The sequence below is a fragment of the Mustela lutreola genome, chromosome 2, assembly GCF_030435805.1.
Source record: "Mustela lutreola isolate mMusLut2 chromosome 2, mMusLut2.pri, whole genome shotgun sequence".
Classification (NCBI taxonomy): Eukaryota; Metazoa; Chordata; class Mammalia; order Carnivora; family Mustelidae; genus Mustela; species Mustela lutreola.
This window is the reverse complement of record NC_081291.1, coordinates 224,424,138-224,438,659: the sequence shown is the minus strand read 5'-3', so window position 1 is coordinate 224,438,659 and position 14,522 is coordinate 224,424,138. Positions and strand designations below refer to the sequence as shown.

The following is a 14,522-nucleotide window of genomic DNA, read 5'->3' as shown; positions in this document are numbered from 1 at the left end:
CCAGGGGCAGGAGGCCGCCTGCTCCATCGCCCGGAGCCGGGGCCCTCCTCCAGGCTCACTCGGGCTGCGGCTCGGTGCGGTCCGTGTGGCTGTACGAGGGACAGGTCCCTCTCCGGCTGTCGGGTGGGGGCCGCTCTCAACTCCCGGACGCCACTGCACTCCCTGGTGCAGGACCACAACAGAAAACCTCCCCCGTCTCGAACCTTCTCATGCTTCCAATCTGTCTTCCTCTAGCTCCGACTTCCAGATCCAGACTGAAAGGGCTCATGTGATTAGGTCAGGCCCACCTAGACCAGCTTCCTTCTGATTCACTCAAAGTCAACTAATGAGAAGCCTTAGTTAGATCTACAAAATCCCTTTGCCAGGCAACGTAACAGCCAGGGGGCAATGTCCCATGTCCCACCCCCTTTAAAGGAAGAAGTTAAGCAAGGTTTGCATACCAGTGAAAATTTGGGGAGCCATCCTGGAATTCTGCCCACCAGTCATTGCCTGACTTTTGTTAGGTTCTCCGGTAAGAGGTCTGGAGATAGATCCGCAGGCAGATGGGTGGGCAGGCGTGCCTCCTCCGGCTCCTCAGTGGGGCAGTAGGAGGTGGGAGCTGGGGCAGGGGCAGCTCCTTTTCTACGAGGCAAGTGGAATGAAACAGACTTTCCAGGAGGACGCAGACCTGGGTATGGTGGCATCTGCACCAGCACTGAGGCTTCCAGAGGTGGGGGGGCTCTCAGACCCCAAGAAGACATTCCCCTGGGGTGTGGACACTCCCCAGCCTGTGATCCTGGTCCCTGGCGGGGGGCGGGGGTTGCTGCTCCGCAGAGAACCCTCAACTCCATGGCCTGGGCTAATCCCAATGACTCAGCTGCTCTCAGATTCAGCTCCTCATTCTAAATAGGGACAGAAAATACCCACCTTTCAGCGTTACAGAAAGTACCCTGTAATTTGCAAAGTGCTATATACAAATGAAGAATTTTCAGCCTTATTTTCCCGGGATAATTCTAGAGCAAGAAGAAGAGATAAGAGAACAGAACGGAGCACAGTGTGGAAGGCACTCGCTGTATTATTTCTCCCAGCAGGAGTCCTGGGAGATAGTGCCCAGGTCCAAGCAAGGCCAGGGTTTGCTGACTGCTGCTGGGCTGGGAAGAAAGGCCGCCTTGTGCTACGCGCTCTGGGGGACAGTTTCTCTGACCGCTCCCCAGCGCACAGGGCCAGAAGCACGCTGGAAGGGGCTGGTCCTTCCAGCCATGCCCCACCACGGAGATGCCACCAGACCAGGTTTGGTCACCTCTGCACCGTTTTCTGCTCTGATGCCCCGAGGGTGCCCTTACTAGAGGGCCCCACCTCGCTGCGGGGCACCTGAAGCAGCAGCAGGACAAGGAGCCAGCTCCGCACCTCAGTGGGCCGGGGAGCCTGACCACGGCGTCTTCTCAAGGCCCCGCTCTAGGGGAATGACCTGTACTCTTAGCTGCTCCTGCCCCTCCCCTTTCTCCCAAGAACTCTTCTCTGATCCCCCAGCGACCGCTTCAGTCCTGCGACCGCTTCAGTCCTACGCAAGGAAGCCTTCGGGGCTCTTAGAGCCTCTCCTGCTCTTTCCTCCGTCCGGGCCAGGTCCCCCGTTGCTGGCTCCAAACCAGGCACACAGAGCAGGGCTGTGTGGCTGCTGCGTGGCTCCCAGCTCCACAGCTTCCTGTCCTCAGCTCATGTGTGCGTCCGAACTTCTTGGGCAAGGGTGACGTGAGAGCACCTCACTGCCTGCACCCCCAGGCTCCTCCCTGACCTCGCCGCGGGGCCTCCCCTCGGGCCTCCCCTCAGGGCTTCCCCTCATGATCTCACTTTGGGCCTCACCGCAGGGTCTCCCCTTAAGACCCCGCTGGCAGGCACCCCACAGGAAGTACCTCCTCGAGCTGCCCAGCTGACAGGTCACGCTGGGTCACGAAGACGCCCTCGGCAAAGGAGGGGGAGAGCCCAGAGAGCTCGCCGAGGGCCAGCCTGCACCACAGGACGGCGGACCAGCTCAGCACACGTCACTGAGACACGAGAGGGGAGTGCACCGTGAGCGTGACACACACGCGAGTCCCCACAGTGAGATCGCTTCACATGGGTGCTCGCACACCGTCCTGCTGTCCCCGCGGCATCCTCTGACCTTGCGCGGCTGGCACAGGCCGAGCGCCCGCCATGCCAGCGGCGGGCACAGGCAGGGATGGGCCCTCCGCGGCACACAGCGCCCAGAATCCTTCCAGAGAAAGCTACGTCAAAAGCAGGCAACGCGCACGAAGCTTCCGAGCAGAGCCGGGCAAGGGCAGTCTGCCGCGGCGAGTCGTGGTTCTGGAGCGACGGGGTCAACCGAGTGACTAGACCAGCGAGAAGCCAGATGCGATCGTCTCCGCGGTGACCCGAGTGGAGAAGAGCACACGCAGTGAGGGCGTGGAATGTGGAGTCTGTCTGTACCCTGACTGGCCTCACCCCTTCCCATGGCCACCTGGCCCCTTCCCAGGGACAGGCCCCCGCAGCCCGTGCTGTGGGCATGGAGGAGCCGGGTGAGGCCAGGCCAGCGGCCCTGGGCAGCACCGAGGGACCACACGAGGCTGGACGTCAACAGACGCATGTGTCCACCAGAGGCCTCCGGCAGCCGTTAGATCCAGGTGGAGAGTCCTGCAGGGCGGGCGTGACAAAGAGACAAGGGGTTAGGAAGGCAGTGCTGTGGCAGGGCTGGGAGAACCTCCAGGGCCAGGCGCAGGCCAGCGGGCGCGGCGACGAGAATGCGCTGGTCACTAGTCGGCGGCTTCTGCGTTCAGCTGCCTCATCTCCCAGGAGGACACCGGGGTGGGGCCGGAGGGAAAGTCAGTTGTCAGGCCCAAGGGCCCGGAGAGGGAGACGGAGGGGGAGACGGAGGGGGAGACGGTGGGGAGAGCAGATGGCAGATGGCCAGCGTGGCCTTAAAGAAGGGACTCCTTCCAGGGCAGTGGCCTGGAGGCACGCCCACGTGGGGGGCGCGGGGCCGCCAGGGAGGACGGCGGGCAGCGTAGGTGGGCGCTGGCTGTGTGGTGCGGTGCAGGCCTGGCGCCGAGGGGACCCAAGGTCACCGCCAAGCACACATCTCCAGAAGCACCCGTGTCGCTGAGCCAGGCCGGACTCAGAGTACCTCGTGAGCACAAACCGTGCACACGACCCTGCTCCGTGGCCAGCTGCGGCCACCGTCCCTGAGGTGTTGCAGGCCGCACGTTTCCTCTGTCGCCAGGGCCTCTATCTGCAAAAGGAGACGGCATCCCCACTCCCCAGGGACCTGGTCCAAGGTCGCTGCCAGGATGTGGTCCACTGGGTTCGGGGTCCCCAGGCTAGCTCCTGTGTCCTGCTCTTAGTGGCCGTGAGCGGTGGCCCACGCAGGGACGGGCTCTGCTCGGACGCAGAGAGCTCCGGACGGGAAGCAGCTGTGTGCCCGGTGCCCACGCTGCCCCGGGCTTAGCGGGAGCCCAGTTCTCTGTGCCCTCTGCCCTCGGCCTCCCAGCCACGCAGCCGCTTCCACCAGCTGGCTCCAGGTGCGTGCGCCGGACGTCCGCGACAACCGCACAGAATCCATCGGTTTTACACGTGACGGTGGAGAAGGGTGACCTCGGCCACTGTGAGGAGCTGCACACGCAGCCAGACCTTCCGCCAGACACCGACCTGGGGCCTCGCGGCTCAGAAACCCGGACGCGACTGCAGGAGGCTGCCCGTCCTCTTCTAGTTCCGTGTGTGTCACTCTGTCCTGAGGCGCTCGTTAGTTCTCACTGACAGTCCACCCGGAAGGAAGTACTGGGAAACCAAGACAAGAGAAAGTCTGGCTCCAGCATCCGGACGCCGCACGGGGCCGCAGCTCCCTGGCAGACCCCTGCCCGGCACAGCCCGGCCTGTCCTGCTGCCAGAGTCTGGGGGCGCTGGCCGGAGAAGGGCCGTCCCGGTCTCCAGTGAAGAACTGACTGCACTTCTCTGACAACCTTTTATCAATCTGAAACTTCAAGAAGTCTCAGAAACTATTCCCAGGAACTTCCATGCATCGCTTGTCGCTGCCGCTGCTCCCCCTGTGGCCCGCGTGCTCCTCACTCATCCATGCGCTCCCTGACTCGTCGGCCTCCTCCAGCCAGGCCGTCGGGAGCGGCGGGCCGCCGCCTTCCTGGGCTGTGAGCACGCGCGTGTGTATTTCCTACGAACAGGGACAGCCAGAGAACCACGGCACGATGCCGGCAACCCGAGCATCTGACACCCATGCCATGCTCCCAGCCACTCCCCGACCACCCGCTCCCCGGGCCCAGCCACCAGACACACTCTCGCTTCATTTATTAAGCCCATGTTTTTAAACACTTCATAAAAATAACAGAAGAGGGCATTCTAGAGCTGTGAAGTTAGAAATGCTATTATAAACCATGCCTCCCTTCTCAGAAGGTCAGGAAAATGAACTTCATGTGAAGTCAAATCCCACAACGAGTGTTTTTAAAGATAAAAGAAAATAAGGAACAAAATCACTTCCTTGCTTACAATAAACATACGTCACAGACACACTAAGAAAAAAAAATCTGATATCTTTAAAGTGATTAAAAGATATTAAGACGAGGGAGGAGATGAAAAATTGGTCAGAATTAGAAAAACTCAGAAATTAGGTCATAGAATTCACGGAAAGATTCAGGAATAAAAATCACTTCAAGAAACTAAGATGAAATTAGACGGCCCACGAGACTAAATAAACAACACAGAAAAATAGAAGAAAACTTGTTAAAACCAAAAGCAAAACCAAGTGCGGCCAGGGGGAAGGCAGCAGGGGCGGCCGGCGGGCGGTCGCTGTGCAGCGCGCTCCTCGGCAAGCAAGCGGCGCTCGGATCAGCGGGCGCACAGCCCATTTCCTCCGCTGACATTTTATTCACGGTACGCGCAGCTGTCCCCAGAAGGCAGAGCTACCGACGGGATTTTAAGATCACCTGCACAATCTGCTGATCTCATAAAGTGGCTAGGGGAACTCTGAGGTTTTCTGTGCCGTAAAACAATTTACAGACCTTAAAAATAAATTTCCGGGCACCTGGGTGGCTCAGTTGGTTAAGCAACTGCCTTCGGCTCAGGTCATGGTCCTGGAGTCCCAGGATCAAGTCCCACATCGGGCCCTCTGCTCAGCAGGGGGCCGGCTTCTCCCTCTGCCCCTCACCCCTGTCATGCTCTCTCTCTCTCTAATAAAATGTTTTTAAAAAAATAATAAATAAAATAAATTTCCTTTAGGATGCGTTAGGGTGTGTAGGACCGCTCTAGTGGCACGGGAGTGGGATCCCCGAGCCCCACTTTGGTCACTTCCATAGTGACAGGATATGCTGACTTATCACATCATACTGAGGCCCTTTCATTAATTGACAGTTTTTCTAGAAGATCATTCCTACTATCGAGATTTTCTAGTCTCTCTGCACGGAGTTTCTTGAAACAGCAGTCTCTGAGCGTTCTACCACCTTCCGCAAAGGCACTTGCATCTACTTTCTGGTTGAAGTCTTGCCTTTTCCCCTTGAGAAGTGCTAACGGTTAGCTCCACTGTTCCATGGTCTTCTCCAGGATTTACTGCACCCAGGGGCAAGTTTCCTTGTTCGGCCGTTGTCATTTCTACCCTCACTTGCACTAATTTCTCCTCTTTGGTCACAGCTATTTGCTGATTCCCTCTCCGGGCTGCTTGCTTTATTGGAAACGGTTTGGCTTCCTGACGTCTTCTCCAGAGACGGGCCGGCGGCACCCTTCACGTTTTGACACGTGTTGTCGTCTCCTCTTCCGTGCTTTGGAAACAGTTTATGCCTTACTTAAAAGCGTCCCAACTCTCCAGGCACATAATGAAGTCTGGGTTATTTCTGGTTCGCATCTTGTGGGGTATTCCCCAGTTTTATTGTACTTCGTGATTTCTCCTGCTGAAAAATAAGACTTTCTTCAAAACCCAATTCACGCTAAGTCTGCTTGCGAATGGCCCGGTGTGTGGACAGCCCGGGAGGGAAGGAGGCGGGGAGGCAGGGCGTCCTGCGCGGTGAGAGCCGAGGCTGTGAAGGGCGCGGCGCCAACCCTTCGGAACTCTGGGCATTTTTCTGTCTTCTCGACTTCTCGGTTCAAGTTTCCGAGCACTGGGAAGTCTTTCCTTCATAATTTTATTCTTGGAAGTTTTTCCTTCATAAATTTTACAGCTATGCACTTATATACATAAAAGTTCCCCAGTGCATCTTCTCAGAGGATTGAAGCTTACTAAAATGAAGTATCTCTGTCCCATCTAGTGTGTTTTGTCTTTTTCTTGAACACAGGATGCAGCTTTGCGCAGTGGCAGTACCGTACCCAATGAGGTTCATCCGCGGTGCGATTATTGCTAATTGAAAACAAGGTTGCCAGGCCTGCTTTCCGGTGATTCGCATTTGCTTAGTACCCTTCCCATTAATAGCTTTTCTGTTCCTGTGTCACTGTCATTGTCTTTTCTAAGACCATCTGAGTTTTGCCTTTTAATAGAGAAATTTAACATATATTTGAACTAATCCCTACATAATGTCTTACCTTACATACCTTCTATGACTTCTGTTTCTAATTTTTTCCCTTCTATTCTACTCTTGGTGACTTAATCAGGTTTTCTTTGTTCCAGAGTTCTTTCTTGACAAGATTTGCAGGTGTCCAATCTGTGCCTTGACAGGTGGCCGCCAGCACATCGTGAGCTGGCCTCAATGTCCATTTATGTCACCACGGGTCCAGGAAGAGCCCGCACACTCCCTGAAAGACTTAGGATTTAGGAAATGTGTGCTTTTCTCCTACTTATCACCATAAAACTATATACACACGAGATTATTTTCAACTATTCAATTTGCATAGCAATATGCATCAAAAATTATTTAGAGGTAGCTACACGTCACACTGGATTAACATCGTTCTAGACGGTTGTCTCTTTCTCACTTTGTCCGTCTTAGGGGTAAGTCTGGTAACCTCTGAGTCCTTGACTACATGAAAGTACCCTTCCTCTGTCTTTCTATTTGAATCTAGTCTGGTTATCACTAGAATCCCAGGTTGAGGATCATTGTTCCCAAGTACGTTGAAGATATCGATCGAATTAATTCTAGGCTACAAACTGATCGCTGAGACTCTCAATGCCAGTTGAAAACCAGACCTTGGCTCCTCCTGCTCACAACTTTCGGGAGTTCTCTATTTGGCGGGATTCGGGAATTTGACCCGAATGTCTCCTGGTGGCGTGGTTTCTCACTTCTCCTGCTCAACATTTACCATCTGATGCATTCTGGGTTCGGAGCAGGGTTCTTTTCCCATTACCCTTCCTCAGCTTTCTGTCTCTCCTTCTCAGACTTCTAGGAGACAGAAAATGGAGCTTCTCCAACTCACTTCGGTCTCACCACGCACTCACCCTCCCCGCTGCTAGGTCCTTGAAGTAGTCACTCCTCAGCAGCTCAGGCTCCTCCAGATCTTTGTTCCAGAATAGCTCTCAGGCCTCTAGATCTGCAGTTCAGAACAGCTCTCAGTACCCAAGGATCTGTGTTCTAGGATAGCTCTGGCTCCTTCAGGTCTGCATTCTGGAATAATCCTTGGCTTATCTGTCCAATCACCCATTCTTTCTTTGTTTCGGTCTGTTCTGTGATTCGAGCCATCCCAATGATTCTACTTTGACTTTCCCAAATCTTTGGTGGCTTCTTTCGAAGGAGCAATGTCTTCCTTCAGGAGTCGCCTTCTCTTCGTGCCATAGACTCTTCCCTTGTGCATCGTGTTTTGCTGTGTTTGCTGCCTTTACTGCTGGTTCTCAGATGCATGACAGCTCTGGGCGATGCCCACAGTTCCGCTTTTAACAGGCTTGGTTTGCCCATCATGGACACTAGCTCTGTTCAGTCTGGTGGGCCTCTGCTGCCGAAGGGCTGGGACCTGGTGCCGCACGTGCTCGAGTCTTGTTCTCTGCAGTAGCTCCCTGCCGCTCTCTGGAGTTGGTGGCCGGCTGGGACACATCACTGGACTGCCCTGGCCCAGAGCAGACACTTGCAGTGGGAGTCGGATGCTCCCCTCCCTGACCTTGCTGCACACTCTGCAGGGCTGGAGGGGCTGCCTGGCCCTGCTTCTCTGAGACTCCTGGGGTCCACGGGCCCTGAGACAACTGTCTGCATTCTCACTCTTCTCTGCATCAGGCCTTTCCACTTGTCTTCGGGGACATCTGAGTGTGGAAGCATGGCCTGTTTCTACCTCTGAATAACCAAGCAGAACCCTGGACCCTTGGACTGCAGTTATCCTGCTTTCATCTCATGTCATGAATTTCTGTGCTTCTGTTATCTTAAAATTTCTGCCTCTTGGGGGATTCCGGACAGGGTGACAGCAGCCGTATATTCTCAGGTAACCATCCTGTTCCAATCTGCACAAGAACGATCTGGGGGCTGATTTGCACGGTCATCCCCCACCCCCCCGCCGCCAAGAGAAACCCCTACCTAGGTTTTCTTCTCATAGCCAGCCGACCAGCTACCCAAAGTCTAGAAAGACCCTTTGTAACGATCTGGTGGGAAAATTACTCTCAGCAGCTCTGACCTGGAGCCCTTTGTGTGGCCCCCTCTGCTTCCCAGCCTGGCCGCAGGGGCAGTGGTCCTCCGAGGTGCAGGTTGAATGGGCCTGGGGACAGGGAGGCGATGACGAGCAGGACCCACCCCTCAATGCTGGGAGCCAGGCCGGGCTGTGACTGACCGGCGGCCCTGCCCGGCCTGCTGGGGTCCGAGGCAGAGCTCACGAGCAGATGAGGCCGGAGATGAAGCACGTTCTCACTTTCAGGAGCGGAGCCTAACCGCGCAGTTGCTTTGTGTTTACTTAAAAGTTACCCTGCAATTTCCCTGTTGTCTGTAATTACCCCGTGTCACTACACAACACTTGCCGTGTAGTTAAAGGGTTGGCAGTTACCATAGAAACAAGTACTGTTCCCTAACTGGAAAAAGTAGTTGTATTTTTAAACAATTTCTTGGTTGTGTTCTACTTTGGTGGAGATTAATCTACAACTGCCACCAGCTTCGAAGAACGTCAGCCATGCCGCCTGCTGTCTCCGCCGCCCCGGCTCCGCCCTCCGGACTCTGGCCTCCCCTTTCCTGCGTCCCGTCCGCGTGGTCACCAGCACCGGCTCCTCGCACTCAGCGGCTCCTCTGTCCTCCTGGCTTTCTTGCCCTGCCCTGGCAAAAGCCACAACGCTGTGAAGCGTAACTCTGGCAACCACGCCTGTCCCAGAGCAGCCGCAAGTCCCTGGAGGACAACACAGACAGCTCCAGCTCGCACCCCAGACCACACGCAGGGCACACAGCATCCTCGCCGCCCCCTCCCTGGTCTGGCCGTGCCGCCCGATCTCCCAACTCTCCCGCGCGGAGCTGAAGTTGAACCACGCGCCGTACCTTCTCTTGTATGTCAGACGTGAGTAACCCCGGCGGTTCACGGGACGGGGGACTTTTCTCCCGGAGCCCTTCGTCTTCCAACCTCCGAGGCTGCCTGCCCTCCCTCTGCCCCAGAGGCCCACCGCCCTGCCCTCCACAGCTCTGAGGGGGCTCGGCTGCACAGAAAGCCCCAGCTTCTCCCGCTGCCGGCCACAGCTCTTCCGGGCCCCTCTCCCAAAGTGCTCTCCAAACGACCCTTGTCGCTCCTCGTCGCCCCTGCCCATCGACACCCACTGTGACACATGTCCCCCTGCCCATCGACAACGTGCAAGCCGCCCGGGACCTGCGTGAGTCCCAGTCCTCCTGCCCGATGGCGGCCGAAGGCAGGGGTGGCACGCGGCTGTCCCCTCGGTCCCTTGGCTCCCCCGCAGTCCATCTCAGCCGGTCGTGAGCAGGATGCCCGGGCCCTGTCCTTGATCCTGTTCCCTCCTGGCCCTCCCTCGTGGAGTGCAGCCTGCATGGCCTCTACCCAGGTCCACACCTCCAGCCACCCTCCCCCAGCTCAAGGCTAGCCTGGCCCCTCAGTGCTCACTGGTCACCCAAATGTCGACGGAGCTCCCGGAACCTGCCCCAGAGCCAGCACTCAGGACAGCTCCTTTCCGGCCTTCACTATCCTTCCGGGCTGGCCTCACCCCTCGCAGTCACCCCTGCCCACCCCCCATCACCTGTCACTTCCCTCCACACCAGAAGGTCCCCTGGCCCTACCTGCCAAACATCCCTCACTGCCTCCGCACACCACCTCCCTGGGCTCGGGCAGTAGCCCCTCTGAACACGCCCCTGCTTTCCACCCTGGGTCCCCTGAGCCCCTCTCCTCCACCCAGAAGCCAGAATGACCCTGCAGGACCCTAACTGCACTCAGGTCTGTCCCCGCCCACTCAGAGCAAAGGCTCTTATGGTGGCTCAGACCAGCCATCTTAACACCTGCCCCTGCTCAGCACCGCCACACGGACCCTGGCTGGTTCCTCGCTCCTTCACTCACTCTCACAGCTTGACCGAAGGGTCACCTTCTCAATGAGGCCAACTCCGGTGCCCCTTCTGGTCACCAATAACCCCAACTGTGCACAGCTGTGCTCGCATATTCAATAGCGTCCAACTGGGTGCACACATGTCCACGTGAAAACCCTCGATCACACACGTGCACATGCACACACTGACCCCAACCTCTCACCCCTGTGTGCGCAAACACGACCCCCCACTGTGCACACCTGCATACGCACATGCACACTGCTGTCCGTCCTGGCACACGCGTGCCCACACAGGGGAACTCTCAACCGCACCCACGTGTAGGCACCAGCAGACTCACGATGCACCCGCTCACGACCGCTCTCTCTCCCCCTTCATCCGCAGAGCTCGACAGCTTCGGACTTGTCCGCCGTGTGGTCCACCTGTGATGGCTCCCTGGGGAGTGTCTGCTGCGGATCTGACCCCGTACGGACCGGGGCCTGGCACACGGGGGCACGTGTCCTACTGCTGAGTGACTGCTGACTCAGACAGCAATTCAGCTCCCCCGCCTCATCCAGTCAGTCCCAACCCCTTCGACCTCCCGCTGCCATCACTCTGTGTCCGACCTGAAGACAACGGAGTGTGGCCGGAGACAGCGTACGTGCTCTCTGCAGACAAGGAGCGACAGTCACCACGCGTGTGGACGGCATTACCGGAGGAACAAGCGGTCTCCCTACAAGGCAGCCTGTTCGGGGAAGGGGACAGACGGAGAAGCCCGGCGGCGGCTGAGAGGCCAGAACACGAGCAGGGGGAGCTCGTCCCCGTCAGGAGGCCCTCTCCGCCCGCCCGCGGCCAAGTGCGGTTAAGGGGTCAGGGTGCAATTCAAGGTTAGGAACCTCAGAAGAAACGGTCAAGCAAAGGGAGCAACCAGACGTGAGGACGAGGCCCGAGTCCGAGTGAGAGGAAGGAGGGTCAAGATCTGGGCTGAGGCGGGTCAACCAACAGGCACCGAGGTCGGGCGCAGGCAGGGCACAGGTGGGCAAAGCAGGCCGGGAGAGGTAGGGGTCACAGGTGAGTCATCGTCTGGAACAGGACGGGGCCGGGCAGGCAGGTCACCAGCAGGGGCAGAGGAGAGAGTACCTGGGAGTGTCTCCTTCTCCCGGCCTGTGGTCGCCTGTCCTGCCAGCCCACCTGCTTCCCCGAAGGTGAGGACACTGTCCAGCATCTACCAAAAAGCAAGGGAAAAGCGTCACGTTACCAGACAACTCAGGAAGGCCAACATTACGGCATGCCCCCACATCCTGCTCGACCCCAAATCCGCATCATTCTCACATGTGGGGTTCGCAGGCACCTTGTCCACTTGGAATTCAGTTTGTGTCCATCAGTAATTCAGTAGGTCACAGAGCTGCTCCCTGAGGAGACATCACATGCCCCTAACTGTGCCCCCCAGCAAGGGAACCCCCACCCCTTCCCAACTCTGCTCCGGTCGACATAGGCACCTTCACCCTTTACTTGCAGTGAACACACCTGAGCTACATGTCAAAGCTTCGAGTTTTGTGTGGCTTTTGACTGAGAGTACACTGTCGGATGGTGCACAAAGCCCCCGCACGTAAACCTGGGGACACCGAGGTGCTCTGTGTGCTGCGAGCCCAGCCCAGCGTCACTGTCCGCTGCAACGGAGTGGAGAGGCGGAGAAGGGCCGCTCGTGCACCGCATTACCTGCGTAGCAGGTCTTCCCCGTGGCTCCGGCTCTGTGGCCGGTGGCGCCAGCCCCCCACCCGCTGGGGGGTGGCCTGGGTCTCAGAGGCTCCTCAGTGGGATCCAGGCAGCAGGAAACCACTTCCAGAAAAGTCAGATAAAATTTCAAGAGCCAGTCATTTTCCTAACCATACCTAACGAACAATGTTCCAGAAATAACATGCCGAGCCTGGTGCCCAAAACCAAATGACTGGATGACCAAAGCAGGCAGTCTTTAAAAGGACAGGAAGCCAACACCTGCTCAAGCACTTTCGCGTTTGCTCCGCTACACCTGCTGTCTGGCCTGGGAGGCAGGGAGTGACGTCACCATTTTTACAGAGGGCCGGTCAGGCTCAGAGAGGGAAAGTGGTCGCCAGGGGCGCGCGCGTAATGATTCTCACTGGGAAAACCCAGAGCCGAGCTCCCGGAATCCATCCGGGAGACTGCTGGCCTCTCTGGGTCCTGTGTGCTGTCGCGGGGGAAGCGGGAGGTGTAATTCCTTCAGAGGTACGGGTAAATTTAGGATGCGCTGCTATTTGCAGCATTTTAATGACTGTGATTCTGTGTCCCTTCCGTGGAGGAGCAGCGATGTTGCCAGAACTCTCCCTACTCAGCTGTGCTCTCCAAAGTGGGGGGCGAATCACCTCGACTCACAGTTCAGGCTCTTAAACTTCTAAGCCATTTGCGGATACCACGAGTTTGGAATAGGCCTGGCAGTACAGGTACGTTTTTCCATTAACAATAATAACTATCAAAACTCTTTTTGGTCTTGGGTGGTCTTCCTAACTCTTCAACGCTATAGATATTTAAATATAAAGAGTAAAAAGCAAACAAATGAAATAAAAATGAAAAATAAGCCTCCTGCTATTTTTGAGCTCACAGTCCCTGTTAACATTTCTTGGTGGGCTCACCCAGAAATTCTCTGTGCATGTTGGAGGAAAACACACACACTTTCTTCTACACCTGGTTATTCTTGACATCAATACGTCTCGGAATTTTTTTTGAATCACCATGTCCAGAGGTCTCTCGGCATGAGAAGAGAACGTAACCAAAATCTAGTCCGTACAGGACTCTGCAAACTGTAGCCCGTGAAATTCATGGGTGCTCTGTCTCTACACAGTGTGTATGTGATTCAAACATTTGATCTTCGACAAATTGAGAAGTAAAAATAGTCCCTTGTCAGTTTAACTGTGTAAGACTGTAACTGGGAGCATTTTCAGTGAGGCTGAGCTCTTTTTTATGTGTACTGAACTCTGTGTGTGCCAAAGACTCCCTCACGGCCTTTGTCCATCAAGCAGAACTGGTGAGTCACCAAAGACGCCGCAGAGCTACCAGATTTACGCCTTGCTCTGCCGCCCCGAGAGAGCTGTTATCTAGCTATTTTTAGTTTCTTACTCACAGTCCCTGGCAATGTTCTTAAGTCCCTAGGGACTGGTTATCTGGTCTCAGAGGGCACGGTGTGCACGGACGGTGCCCTGTCACCCCTCCACGGCGCTCCCTGTCAAGGTTCCCGCTCCTCCAGCGCTGCTCTCCTCACTGGCTGGCCCCCTGTGCATCTGGGGGTCGCTACCAGTCTCCGTCGGTCCTTTTACCCTCTGATCCGCTGCACACTCTGGAGTCTGGCTCTGCCACCACGAGCATCTTTCAGCAAGGGCCTGTGAGAATCGCTTTCCTGAAGTCCTCACGTGTGTGAAAATGTGTTATTGAGAAATTTCGTTCTTTCCTCGAGATTTTGTCTACTTTGCTACACTTTTATCTAGCATGAAAATTTCTGTGGAAACATCTGAGGTCAGCCCTTATATCTTCTTTATAAATGAGGTAGATATAAATAGAAAAATGGGTAAAAACTGAGAAAAGCACTTCACAAAGAAGAGATCCAAACGACCAATAAGCACATGAAAAGGTGCTCGGTCTCATCAGTCATCAAAGATCTGCGAACGAAAACCGAAAGCACACCTAAGTCTGCACTCACAGACTGTCTGAGATACGAGTCTGGCAATACCTCGCCAAGAGGCAAGGCCGAGAGCCACGGGCGCTGGGCGCAGGCTAGCGCTTTGTTCCCAAGCCCTTCGGCCTTACAGGAAAAGATTATCTGCTAAGTGTCATGGAAAATTCTGATGTATTCAGTCCCAACAAAAGATACCCAAACAACTTTCACAGGTAGGAGAATCCATCAAGCAAACAGTGCAAACAAACCCAAAAGTAACAACCCGAAGAGGGTAAGCGCCGCGGGCATCTGCACAACACATGACGAGGGGCCGGCCGGGTGCCGGCTGCAGGAGATCCGCCAGGAGGTCACTCTTTGGAGGGCATGTTCTTGTTCCTGCACCATTTCTTCACCAATTTATGGGCCTTTGAGAGGCTCGGGGCTGTGCGCGGAGTGCATTTACGAACAGTAACAGCTCAGCAAACACCATTAGGACAAAATGA

At 56.0% G+C, this 14,522-nt stretch overlaps 1 protein-coding gene and 1 pseudogene across 15 annotated transcripts in view; one reads left to right on the top strand and one right to left on the bottom strand.

The window, feature by feature from the left end:
• Nucleotides 1-14,522, bottom strand: part of PCBP3 (poly(rC) binding protein 3) — a 249,420-nt gene that overhangs the window by 116,760 nt on the left and 118,138 nt on the right. The window contains exon 3 of one of the 15 annotated variants that reach the window (XM_059164957.1): nt 11,496-11,580. The exons of the other annotated variants lie outside the window; for them this stretch is intronic. The gene's annotated coding sequence lies outside the window, so the exon portion shown is untranslated. The remainder of the gene's footprint in view (nt 1-11,495; nt 11,581-14,522) is intronic. 15 annotated transcript variants of the gene reach the window in all.
• Nucleotides 6,287-6,358, top strand: LOC131826111 (U4 spliceosomal RNA; annotated as a pseudogene).